Source organism: Marmota monax, unplaced genomic scaffold (assembly GCF_021218885.2).
Source record: "Marmota monax isolate L192 unplaced genomic scaffold, Marmota_monax_Labrador192_F-V1.1 WCK01_AAM20220418_F8-fsc00001, whole genome shotgun sequence".
Taxonomy (NCBI): Eukaryota; Metazoa; Chordata; class Mammalia; order Rodentia; family Sciuridae; genus Marmota; species Marmota monax.
In genome coordinates, this window is record NW_026693777.1 from 14,200,319 (window position 1) to 14,213,354 (window position 13,036).

The window sequence follows — 13,036 nt, forward strand, 5'->3', positions numbered from 1 at the left end:
AATACTTTTTTTCTCCCCTCTTGACTTGGAGTATAGATTCAGAGACTCTGGGAAACTTTCTGGCTTCTTTTGTTAAAGATCCAACAAGAATACAGCCTTCCTTTCCAGAAGGATTTCAGTTGAACACACTGGGGACAGACAAGCAGAGAGTTGGGACTGATGGGGTCTCTCAGGTCAAGTTGAGACTAACAGCGGGTTGAGGATGCTCTGTAATGCCACAGAGTCCCACTGTACAGACGGATGCCAAGTTAATTTGGTACAGCTGGAGAAGGACTAGAGGCACTTTCAGGGCCTATTGTGTGTGAGCCAACCACCTCATCTCTCCAGCTGTTTTTTTTTTTTTTTTGTCTCCTAAAGGAGACCAAGCTGCAGAAGAAAATGGAGCCAGAAGTCAATTTCCACCAACAGGAACAATGGGTGCAATTGTGTTTCTCACACAGCAGCAATTGCTCTCAAGGAGCATTAAATAAAATTATGCACAGGCTCTTACTACCATGAGAACCTCACCATGGGAACTTCCGCATGTATTCTTTTGGAATCTGAGGGATCTGGGAAGACCGTTTCAAAAAAAGAGAGATTTTTGTGGAAATGTCAGGGAGTGACCAGTTCTTGGGGACCTCTCCAAGCAAGAGAAAATGCAAATACTGTAGGTGATTTCGAAGCTTCCTCAAAACCAATGCAAATCTTTCTTAATGCAAAAGCCATGCTTTTTCCCTTAATATTAATTAAAGATAGTCCTGGTCTTGTTTCTGGAAGGTTTCCAAGGACAGAGGCTGAACTATTACTGAAGTCACAGGAAAGAAAGAGACTCACAGAGCCAGGAAATGGTCACTAACTTGTCTTCTTGCTCTTGCCCTGAAGTGTGCTGGAGCCATACCCTGCTGAGTCTCCAAAAGGAGGATTTCTCAGAGGGAAGGTGCAGGTGGAACTACAGAGTGAGAAGGTATGTTAATGAGGGCTGAGTCCTGCCTCAGAGGCTTACCAGCTGTCCACCTCCAGAAACTTCCTTAGGTTCTCGGAGCAGTTGTTTTAACCCCTTTACAAGGGAGATAACACCTATCTCATGGGGGGAGGGTTGTTTTGGTTTTGTCAAATTTTAATGGAAGGCTGTGTGTGAATAAGGTTTGAACCCTGAAAAATAACCTCTCGATTCCATTTTATAATGCCTGATCTGCTCCTTTAATAACCCAAACATCCAGGATCAGCTGAAGGGGTCTTGCCATGAGTCTCATACTATGGGAAACCCAGGCTGGTTGCCTGCTGTGCCTGCTCCATCAGAGAAGCCCAAAGCTCAGGTGGGCAGACAAACTTGTCCCACACAGTGAAGCAATGCTACTGGGAGCTCTTTGTTTTATTCCTGCCTCTTCTTTTCATCCATCAGTGCTGCCTGCTGGTCCTCTCCCTGGCTTTCTCTCCTCAAATGTAGTTTCTGTGTTCCATTTGTCACAACCTATTTGTTTGTGTTTTAAAACAAACCAAAAGACAGTTTTCATAAACTCGCTGACCCAACCCCTGGCCCCCTGCTGATGACTCTCAAATCTCCTTCCCTGGCCCTGCGCCCAGTTCCAAGGGCCTTTAGGAAATCACTAGCTGCAGCACCTTAGGTTCAATTTGTGGAGAAGTAAATCTTTCCCTCAAAATGTTTCCAACTCCCAATGATGACAAGCTATTAAATAAGGAACATTTTTTATGCTTTATCTTTCATTTCTTATTCCAATTTGCTATGAACTAAATTGTATCCTCTGCCCTAGAATCCTTATGTTGAAACCCTAATGCCCCATTTGACAATTGTATTTGGAGACAGGGCCTTAAATGAGTAATTAGGCTAAGTGAGGTCATATAGGTGGGGCCCTAATATATAATACTGGTAACCTTATAAAAAGAGGAAGCAACATCAGAGACTGACTCTGATGAGACACACAGAGAAGGTGACCATATACAAGCCAGAAGAGAAGACTGAAAATAAAGCAGCTCTGCCGGTACCTTGATTTTGGACTTTTAGTCTCTAGAACTGTCAGGAAATAAATGTCATGTTTAAGGGACTCAGTCTATAGTACTGTTGAGACAGTCTAAAAAAAAAAAAAATTCACAACCTGTTACCAAAACCTGGTACAGCTTTCTTCAAAATGACTCTTTTTTTTTTTTTTTTTTTAGTTGTAGATGGGCACAATACCTTTATGTTACTTATTTATCTTTACGTGGTGCTGGGGATCGAACCCAGCGCCTCACACATGCGAGGCGAGCGCTCTGCCACTGAGCCACGCCCAGCCCCTCAAAATGACTCTTGAAGTCTCATTCTTTCCATATCTTGTCTTGCTGCCCTGCTTCCAGTCCTTCCTCCCTGACATCTATATTCATTACTATTTGTTCATTACTTCTTAACTTCCATCCTTGTCTCCAATTTATCTGATATTCTAAAAAAAAAAAATAACTTGATCTTTTTATCAGTCAGGGTAAGGTAAGTTATGCAACAGTAACAAATGACCCCTAAACCTTAGTGGCTTAATGCACAGAGGTTTACTTATTTTCATGACATATCCTTCATGGACAGGCTCTGGCTCTGCTCCAGGTTGTTTTCATTCTGGGACCCAAGCTGATGAAATGGTCCCTATTTGGGACACTGATGTTCTCATGGCAGAGAGAAATGAGTACTTGTTGAACTATGCAGAGGTTATCAAAGTGTTTGCCTAAAATTGACGTATGTTCCTCATACATTTCATTGACAAAAGCTTCATCCTCTGATGTCATCTGGGCATCGATGTAGAATCTGTCCACAGGAAAGGGAAGCAAATCATTGTGAACACTAAAACAATCTACCATCATACTGATTCCAGCATTTCAGCTTCCTCTTCTCTGCTGTGACTTAAATACCATATGATGAAACCCCAATCATCTTATGACTATGAAGTCCACTTTCTCCAGTTCAGAGGGATTTCTCTTTTTTTTTTGTGACCATTGGTTGACTATAATTAAATAACTTTACACAGGAATCGTAAAGGGGTCTACTGGCTTGTAGTCCTTTACGTGACTTGTGATCAACTACTCCTGGCCACACCCGACTAGACTACTGGGATGGGCAAGTGACCTAAGGTCAGCCAATATAGGTTCACAGAGGCATAGGAGCTGGGTCAATCAGAAGCTCTCCTGGAAGTAACAACTACCAAATACAGAAAGAACTTACATCTTGGGGTGGTAGTTGAGGTTGAAAGGATGCCTAAATGTGGAGTCAGAATCTTAGCAGGTGGAAGTCACATGCAAGTTGGGGTTAGGAAAGAACAGAAGTTGAGTGAGCAGAGGAAGCATCATTAGTAAGAAGAGCAGGAAACAGGTGCACAAAGAAAAAGAGGGCAGAGACACCATGAGGGAGGAGCTAGGCCTTCCAGAAGAGAGACGGAGAGGGCTCACCAGGCTCCAGAGCAGTCTCAATTCCAGGACCAGCCACGTGGACTCTTAGAATAAATCCATACTTTCCTAGATAATTTGAGATATCTCTCTGTCTGTATAATCAGCAAATCCCGAATAAAACCACTCTGTTTAGAGGCAAACCAGTTGCCTACCTGCTTCATGAGTTTAGTTTGACCTTCCATTTAGACTTTAGTCTCCTAGAAAGCAAAGCTCCTGTTTGTCTTCTCCATGAACCTAGCATGGTGGGAGCCACAATAAACAACCTGCAGATGGCTTACTGCCAAATTCACATAGGTTTGTTTCATTATCATCTTCCTCCTCCTCTTTGTAGCCAAGTCTAGAAAATCAACCTGAAGCATTATTATTGGACAAATGAGAGAGAAAATACCAATATCCTTACTCAGGAAATAGTCCCTATGCCCACTTGGCACAAACTTCTAGGACCTTCTTAATTGCTATGGTGTCAATCATGGGCACCGAGTGAACTTTCAGAATTGCTGTAGCCTGGGCTCCAAGCCTCTTATTCAGGTTCCCCAGAGTAAATTGCTGGGCTTTGGATTCAACCTCTTAAAACAAGTTAACATCTGGTTATGGTGAGGGGAAAATAGTAAAAATGAAAAACTATTTGCAGAACAGAAAGTGTTCTGTAGCATGATGCTTGCAGCAACTGTGACCTCACTTCTGCTTAACAAATGCCTATGTGCCCAAGGCAGCCTCAGCATAGACTGTCATGATGTGAGATGGGCAAAGTGAGCAGATGGGATCAGCCAGCTGGTGGCAGCTTGTCTCGGTGGCCTGCTTCTGCAGAGCCTTTGAGTGTCCTTTGGCTTTCTTCCTCCTATTCCAGCTGCCTTCCAATCCCCCAAGCTAAACCAAAGTGGGGGTCCAGGCAGGAGAGATCTCACACGGAGTTTTTTCGTGAGTGTGTGTGTGTGTGCACATACAAGAATTGTTCAACAGAGAAAAGCTTTAGAAAGGACTTTCAAGGCTGTACAATTTGAAGGATTCCTACCCACCTGGACATCAATTTTCTGATATGAAAAGGACAAAAAGATGGTATTGAAAAGGTAACAGATGGTCACAGATAGGCTTTGTCAATCAACATCACCTTGCTTCTCAAGAAGAACCCTGTTTAAAATGTGACTCCCAGGAGGTGGGCAGAAGGAAAGCCCTTCTGAAGGATTTGATCTCTCTTAAGATCCACTGGTTGCCAATAGCTGAAGAGAGGACTCTAGGTTCTCTGTGAAGACTCCTGGCCTGCCATGGATGGATAAAAGTTCCAGGATGAGCAGAGGAAGAGATGGGAGTCTGCCACTTTGGCGTTTTGGCTGTGTTTCAATATAACCCTGTCTGGGATAGCCACCAGTGATAAACACAAAGAGGTACACACACACACACACACACACACACACACACACACACTCCACTCTGTGGCAATCAACATGGTGCGGGAACAAAGTTTCACTCAGCACACCAGGAAGCATCAACCAGGAACCATCATGTGGTTGGACTGAGCTCAACTTCCAACTCATGAACTTGAAAGTGCCCATAGACTCTAGGGCTAGCCTGCCTGAATGTAAATCCTACCTTCTATACAATGAGCTGCTAAGCTTGAGTAAGTTAACCTCTCTGCACCTCAGTTTACTCATCTGTTATATTCACAAAAGGAGTTAGAATATTAAAGCTTTGGGCACAGCTTCTGACACAAAGTGAGTACCATCTACATAGTGGTTACTGGTACCTCCCTGGGAGACACACACCTGATTCTCAGAGCAATGTAGCCTTCAGAGGCCATGAGGTGGTTTGTGTTCCTCTTGATTTTCCATCAGCCAGAGAAAACAGAGGAGGCCAGCTGTCCTCCACACCTTCACACCACCATGCGAGACAGCAGGGAAAACTGTTTGTAAACAGTGGCTGTTACCACATCCCTCTGTTGGCTGGTACTTCAGGGACCTTGTATTAGTTTGCTAGGGCTGCATAACAAAATATCACAGATGGGGTCACTTAAAGAGGAGAAATGCATTGTCTCGCAGTCCTAGAGGCTTGAAGTCCAAGATCAAGACCGTCTTTGGTGTTCTCTGGCGTGTGGAAGCACTGCTCGGCCTCTCCCTCCATCACCACATGGCACTCTCCCTGGATGAGTGTCTGTCTCTAACTTTCCCCTTTCCATAAGAACACAAGTCATGTCAGATTAGGGCTGATCCTAATGACACATTTTAACTTTATTATCGATATAAAGATCCTATTTCCCAATAAGGTTATGTTCTGAAGTACCAGGGCTTAAGACTTCAACATTTTTTCCATATTTTTTTTAAATTGATGCCTTATAGCTATGTATAATGGTGAATGGTTGGACCCGCTGTTTAATATTTGTACATGCACAAAATATAATAAGATTATATTTTGTGCCTCAAAGGGTGAGACCTGCTGACCTTCTACCCTTGAATCTTGACCTTGTGAACTCCTGTGGTCAAAGGCTGGGAAAACAGGCCCATTCAAGCCAGCACAGCTGAAAACACCCAATGCAGGACTCTTGCCAGGGTGACCACTGAGGAAAGCCAACAGGAGTTCAGAGGTTGCTGAGCTGAGATCTTAGGTTACTCCTGGAGGAGAAGCACGAAGGCTAAGGGGAGAGAAGGGACCAGGGAGGGGAAGAAGGGCCCTGAGAAAATAGGTACTAGTGGTATCACAAGCTTTTCTAAGTAATTTGCGTGTAGTGGAGAAAAATTATCTTTTCATTAAGTGTAGGATTTGTGTATAATAGTGAGAATTACATTTGGCTGTGTATTACAGAAAATAGTCAAAACAATAGAGGCTTTTAAAAGCCTCTATTTCTCCCTTATTTAAGTCTGTAGATAGGTAATCCAGGGCTGGTGTGGCAGCCCTGGAGTCATCAGGGGAAACAGATTGCACCTAAAATACTGTTCCTCCAAACTTAGCAACTCTCCTCAGGGTCCCTGATGGCTGCTCAGCCTCCAGCCACCACATCCAGAGAAGGTAGCAGAAGATTGGCTTCTCAGGAAACCCACATATTACTTCTTTTATCTTATTGGTCAGAATTTAGTAAGGTCACCAAATAATCTTTTCTCTGAGTAGCTATGTATCCTGCAAAAACTGAGGATTTGTTATTAAGAAAAGAGGGAATGTTGGGGGGCAGGCCTACAGTGGTCCCCACCACATATGCATGAAGAGGAAATAATTGCTATCTAAATTCTCAAACCTATCCTCAAGAAGAGAATGTTTCTGAAGCATTCTTTGCGTATTGGAGGATCTTCTCTTCCAATGCCTGTGATTCACCCCTCCTGTCTCGGCTTCAACCTCCTTTCCTTAAGGAAACCTCCCTGGATCTCTCAGTCTGCACTAGGTTTCTCTGTTTGGTGTTTTAATTGCACCTTCTGCTTCTTCCTCAAAGCATATTTCATCCTGGTTATTGTTTTTATTATCTGGAATTTTCTGTGTAAGGACCATCTTATCTGAAAATAAAACTGTAAGCTCCATGTGGGCAGGGACTCTGCTCACCTTTGCCTCCCATTGTGTGACACCTAGTGAGTTTTCAATAAATATTTGTTAAGTGTCTGACTTTCAGTGATTAGAATACTAGAAAGATCTTAGATTCAATACCATTTCCAATGAGAATTTTCCTGTCTTTAATTGACTTCCCCAGCTGAGACTAGTGTAAAACCCAGATTCTCCTGTGCTGCATACCTGCCAGGATTTGAGCAGTCCAAATGCCCATGGGAGAGACACCGGTAGGAACTGTCAGACTAGCCGCTGGGGAGGACTCCCACGCCCACCGTAAGCTTCGATTTAGAGAATAGGCTGTAGCCAAAAGCACGCCCAGGAGGGCAGCAGAACAGAAACTGCAGCCACGTGGGTGGGTTTAGATCTGAAAGGGCAATGACTGCCCAGCGTTTGGGGAGGAAAAGTAGGTCAGTCCAGCGTCATCCCCAGGCCCTAAAGGGGAAGGAAGAGTTGTGAGATCTTTACTGTCACCCCTGTGGGTAAATGTGGTCATGCTCAACTTTATGAGAACTACCTGCCCCATTCTCCACTTCCCTTGTTCATAAAACTCTCTCAAAATCAGAAAAGATCAGTCTGGGCTGTTCAGCCTTTTGTTTTTGGATAGACTTTTCCCAAGCACAGCTTTTAAAGAAAGAATCCATATTTAGCACCATTTAAGACAACAGGTAGCACCCAGAATCCAGATGGCTGCCCAACCCACCACTTTAAACTGGTCCAGTTAGGGATCTGTGGGGCCTTATGTGTCAGCACTGCCGCCTCTGCTCACGAGAAGCTCCACAGGGCTCCCCCTAATTTCCCCAGCCCTGGAAAGTCTTGGTGTCTCAACATCAAAACTGAGAAATAAGGACTCAGTTTAGTAGACAAAAAAAAAAAAATACCCTCTTTATTCTGTTATGATAAAATTTAGTCATTATAGTCTGGGCACACTTCTCCTAACAGAGAGATCAAAAATGATATTCACCCTGGGAGAGATGTGGGGATTTTGAAGGGCAGGGCTGCAATAATTTGTGCTGATATTGTCTCTTACTGGTTTGCAAGAAACTATTGCTAAGTACCCAAGACTTTTGTAGACCAGTTGTTGAACCACTAGAAACTTAAAATCTGCCATGATGGGAGTATTTACTCTGTGGGAACTGGCCAGTGCTACATATCGGGTTGGATGATTTTTTTCCAGTCAGCTGCTTTACCACTACATGCTGGGTTACCAGGAGGAGGTCGGAGGGGGCTGGAAAAGATCACAGGGTGAGCAGAGCAAAGGGTGTTTGGTACTTTCCTGATATCTTCATGGCATCATCTTCCTCAGCCCTTCATGTTTCCCTGGGGTTATGTTTTCTCTCCTCGGAGAGAAACACCAATGGATCCCACTCCTGTTCCTTCAGTGAATGTGAAGTTGAATTTCCTGGCCCCTGTGCTGAAAGACTCCAAGAGCACAACCTCCTAAAGCATCAGGCTTGACTCCCGGAGTAAAAGAGAAGAAAAAGCTATAGAGGTGCTTGTAATGATGGCAGGCCAGTGAAAAAGTAGAGAGAGGCAGCCTGGTAATTCAGGGTTGGCATCTTCAAATCCCTCCCTGATAAAAATGACAATCCCTCTGGCCACTCCTGTGAGTGGGTCCCTCTGCTTCAGATATCATATTCAGTAGCCACAAAAGTTTGAAAAGGAAGAAAGTTATTTTCATAGGAAGGAGAATAAGTGAGACCAGGATTTGTATGGAGAAAGGTTCTTAAATTTGACTGCAGCGGCCAATCTGGAAAAGAAGTACTTCTAGATGTACAGATTGCCAGGATCTTCCCTAAGAAAATTAGATTCTGGATGTCTAAGTCTTTGTAACCAAGAACAAGTCTTTGTAATAGCTTACACTCCCACCTCACAATTCTTCTGGTGCCAGCTTGAGGACTAAACTCTGAAAAACTAAAAAGCTAATTTATAGATGGTGGAATTGAGCACTGAGTGGGGTCCTCCAGTGCTCAGGCCCTGACCTGCCACAGAGGTGGGTCTTTGGGGTCCATAGGCCCAGCATTGGGCCAGATACAATGGAACAGCCTGAAAACACAAAAGCATGATATGTTCCTCTCCATGACTGAGGAGGTGCAGGGGTGGTGTCTGGAAGAGTAGGCAGAGGCTCCAAGAAGAACAGATGGGATGCCATTGCAGGACCAGCCCCAGAGCTCAGCCTCCACCAGCCGGGGGCTGACATCTGCCCATCCCTGGGAGAGCTGGGAAAGGAAGCAGGGAAGCCCTGGGTAGTGGCCTCCATCCACAGGGAGGCCAGCCCTCTGCTCTGCTTTCCCCCTGGATCAGCCACCCTTCCTGCAGCCAAATCACTCTGGGGCCATGTGAGGGCAGGGGCAGCCTCCCCCTGGGATTATAGGGATGACAGTGGACTTGTATTTCTCTGTACAAATGAAGGGAACTCTTCCCCAATGGGCTTTGGACATTCTCCTGGAATATCTGGCAGGTGTCAGAGGTCAGTATTTCTTGTTGGAAGAGGCAATGGAAGCACTTTTTGAGGTCTCCAATTTATAAAGCCTGTAAAAATTCCTCCCCTCAAACCCAAGCCCATTTGCAAAGATGGGTGAAGAGCAGACTGTCACCTCACCCAGGGGCTCACTCTGGAGAGAGGCCACTGAACCAGCCACAGAGCTGCTGCTGCCACCCCTTTACACCGCCCCAGAAAGTCATCCCACTCCTATTGAGATGGTCGAGCCCTGCCAGAGAGCATCCTAGTGATGGAGGGAGTGGGAGGATGCCACGTCACACCTTTGCCCACTGTACACGGTAAGTCTACCGTGTTCAAATTCAACCACAGCCCTTCCCTGGGCTGTGCTCTTTACATCTCTAAGCCACTTCCTGTTTCCTTTTCTAGGTCATAAGTCTCACTTGGTGTGAGTCACTCACTCAGGAGGCCCAGAGAACAAGGTTGGAGGATGGGACTTGGAAGGCCAAGGCATTGGTTCAGTCCTAAGAAAACAGTCCTAGGCTTTTAGGACTGCTGCATGCTAGGCACCAATGCCTACCTGGGAAATCTTGACTCACCTGATTTGCATTTCTCTGCTCTGCTAATGCCAAGCCCTCAGGTCCCAGGAGGCCTGGGACAAGTCTACTTTTTGAAGACTTTTTTGCAGATCTCACTGGAAACCTTGCTTTGCCAAGGAGCCAGGCCTTCTAGCTAATCATCAGGCAACAGCTAGCTATCTCACGGAAGATAAAGACAAGAAGCCATTCGAAAGCATTATCTTCTAGTAATTGCATTTCAAAACAAGGAGGAAACCACAGCTCAAATGTGAGCCAGTGTTCAGCAACCTGAGTTCCCATGAAGACAAGCAAGAAGAGACTTTACACAATTCTATGGTCTTCCCCTTTTGATTTCTAAGCAGTTTACTCTTCCTGACTCTACCACCCAGGGAGGGAAAGGTTATTCTGGTGGAACACTGAGTAGTAAAGACAAAGCCACTGAATGATTTGGTCAAAGCTGATATGCCAAGGCAGCATCTGGCAGCAATTCTTGCCTCCAAATTCTGTTCTTGAACTTTTGTTTTGCGTAAATGTCAGGTATTTTCTATACCTGAGATGGCATAGAAAATGCAGAGCTCTAATCTCCTTGGGCCTCTAAGTAAGCCTTGCATTCGGGGATGGGTTTGGGGCAGTGGGTTTGGGTAAGATCCCTGTAACCCTGGCCCATTTTACAGACACCTATATATAACACCTTTTTTTTTTTTTGGTGGGGTTGGGGGATAAGTGAGAAAGGAAGAGAGAGGAAAGAATAGGTAGAGAAAGGTGCAGAAACTCAGGCTAGGCTGGGAGACAGTTGAAAGGTGTGGCTGTACTGAAAGCAATCAGGAATTAGATCCTGACTTTCCAGTAAGATTAACTACAGACAGAAGCAGATGCTGAGTCTACTTGAAGTAACAATGTCATGTGCAAATCTGTGGAAAGCACGCAAGCGCGCGCGCACACACACACACACACACACACACACACTCGTCTCATCCTCTTAACTATTGAGAGTGTAGGGAAATATGAGTTTTCATACCCTGCTGGTAGGAATGTAAATTGGAAACACTTTGCTGGTTGGGACTTGCTTATGTTTGAAGCAGACAATGGACAATGCTGGCTCTGTGTTCACCAAACCCTTCTTGTGCATACACAAAAAAGACTACATTTCCCACCCTCCCTTGAGGTTAGCAGTGGTCATGTTACTGAGTTCCAGACAGTTGGAAGGTGGGTAGAGAAGTGATGTGAGTCACTTCCAGGCCTGGCCTTAAAACCAGCTTAGAATCTTCACACTCTTTCTCCCTTTACATAACAACTGAAATCAGACGATCCAGTGGAGCATTCCAGGGCTTTGGCAAATGGGAAGCCATTCTATGACCAATCCCTGGTTCCAGACAGATGTGCAGAGCACTCTCCCATCCCAACCAGGTGACCTTCATTTGAGCTATAATAGAGAAATAAGTCTTTATTATGTTAAACTACTGAGGTCTGGAGGTTTTTATTATAACATTTAGACTATCCTGAATGGTGTAGTATCACAATTCTTAAAAATGTCATAAGTTTTGCCCTAGCAATAAACATTCTTTGAAACATACTCTAAGAAAATAATTAAGGGTACTCACTACTGTATTGATTATAACAGCAAAAGTAAATAAATAAATAAATAAATAAAAATCCAACAACATGAATTTCAAATCATAGAAGATTAATTAAATTAAATAATACAGCCCTGTACAGGAATATTATTCAGACATTTTAATATCACTGAAATGTATTTATTGACATGTCATGCTATAGTATTACTTGAAAAAGGGCAAGTATCAAAACAGCTTAGAGAGTATGAACCTATATTTATTTATGTATGTCAATATATGAATAGAAAAAGTCTCAATCTATACCAGAAACAGGGATTATTTCTATTAATAGGATTATAGGTGGCTTTGTAAAAAAGTATTTCTATTCTGCAGTTTTATGCTTTTTCTTTCTTTCTTTTCTTTTTGCATTGATGGGGATTGAACCCCAGAACCTTGCACATGCTAGGCAAGTGCTCTCCAACTGAGCTACATTCTGATGAGTCTGTCCTTCCTTCCTCTTCCTTCCTTCCCTCCCTCTCTCCCTCCCTCCCTCCCTCCCTTCCTTCCTTCCTTGACAATGTCTTGCTAAATTGTTCAGACTGGTCTCAAACTTGTCATCCTCCTGCCTCAGCCTCCTGAGTAGCTGGGATTAAAGGCATGTATCCCTGAGTCTGGCAGTTTTACATGTTTTCTATAATGAGCATGTATTTCTTCAGTTAAAAATGGTTTTTTAAGTAGCCTGCTGCAAAGGGATGGATCTTCTTTGAACTTGAAGGCTGGACTTTCTCTTCCTGAATGTTAAGTGGAATCCCAGGTCCCTTGCTGGGTCTTCTGGGCTCCAATTCCACCACCCATAAGGTTAAATTCTCACCACTAAGAGTAGCTCTCCAGCCCTTCACACAGCCGAAAGCTCAGCACCAGGGACAAGCGCTCTGGCTTTAAGAAAGGAAGTGCTTTTCACTATAGTGTTTTTCAGAATTTTCTCAGAGAGTTGCTGGGCTTGTTTTAACAAGTCTCTTCTCTTCGGGTCCTAATTTGGATGATTTTGGAAAACTGTGCCACAAGACCCCTCCCACCCTGCTACAGCTGAGTGACGCAGACCATGGCTATACCGCAGAGTCAGGGCAGGAAATTACATTCTAACTGTAGGTTTTTATTCAGAAATCCAGCAACCTCACCACAAGCTCGAGAGCCCTGGAACCTCAGTGCCCTGACCCACAAGATCAAAGCTTCGAGTGGCATCTCTCCAAGTGAACTTTTAACAAATGTAGCGTTGCCAGTTATTTTGACCTTCCAAATACATGGTCATGCCAAAATTAAGTTGAAACTCCATTTTTTCCCTGCCAAATCCACTCCCTGCTCTCCTCAGCACACCCTCATGTGGGGGGAACAAGCCACTGAGGTTACATTTTGAGGAAAGTTCTTTTGTGTTCTGTGAGAAGACCATATATTAATACCAACTATGTATAAGTTTGTGTGTGTGTGTGTTGTTGTTTGTGTGTGTGTGTTGTTGTTGTTGTTGTTTTTGTACTGGGATTGGA

General features: G+C 44.1%; 2 long non-coding RNA genes across 2 annotated transcripts in view; one reads left to right on the top strand and one right to left on the bottom strand.

Moving 5' to 3' along the window:
- Positions 1–13,036, bottom strand: part of LOC124104729 (uncharacterized) — a 72,323-nt gene that overhangs the window by 46,648 nt on the left and 12,639 nt on the right. The window lies entirely within an intron of this gene.
- LOC124104795 (uncharacterized) lies at positions 743–12,164 on the top strand. Its single transcript, XR_006855515.2, has 2 exons — positions 743–943; positions 9,794–12,164. It is a non-coding gene; the product is annotated as an uncharacterized LOC124104795 (long non-coding RNA).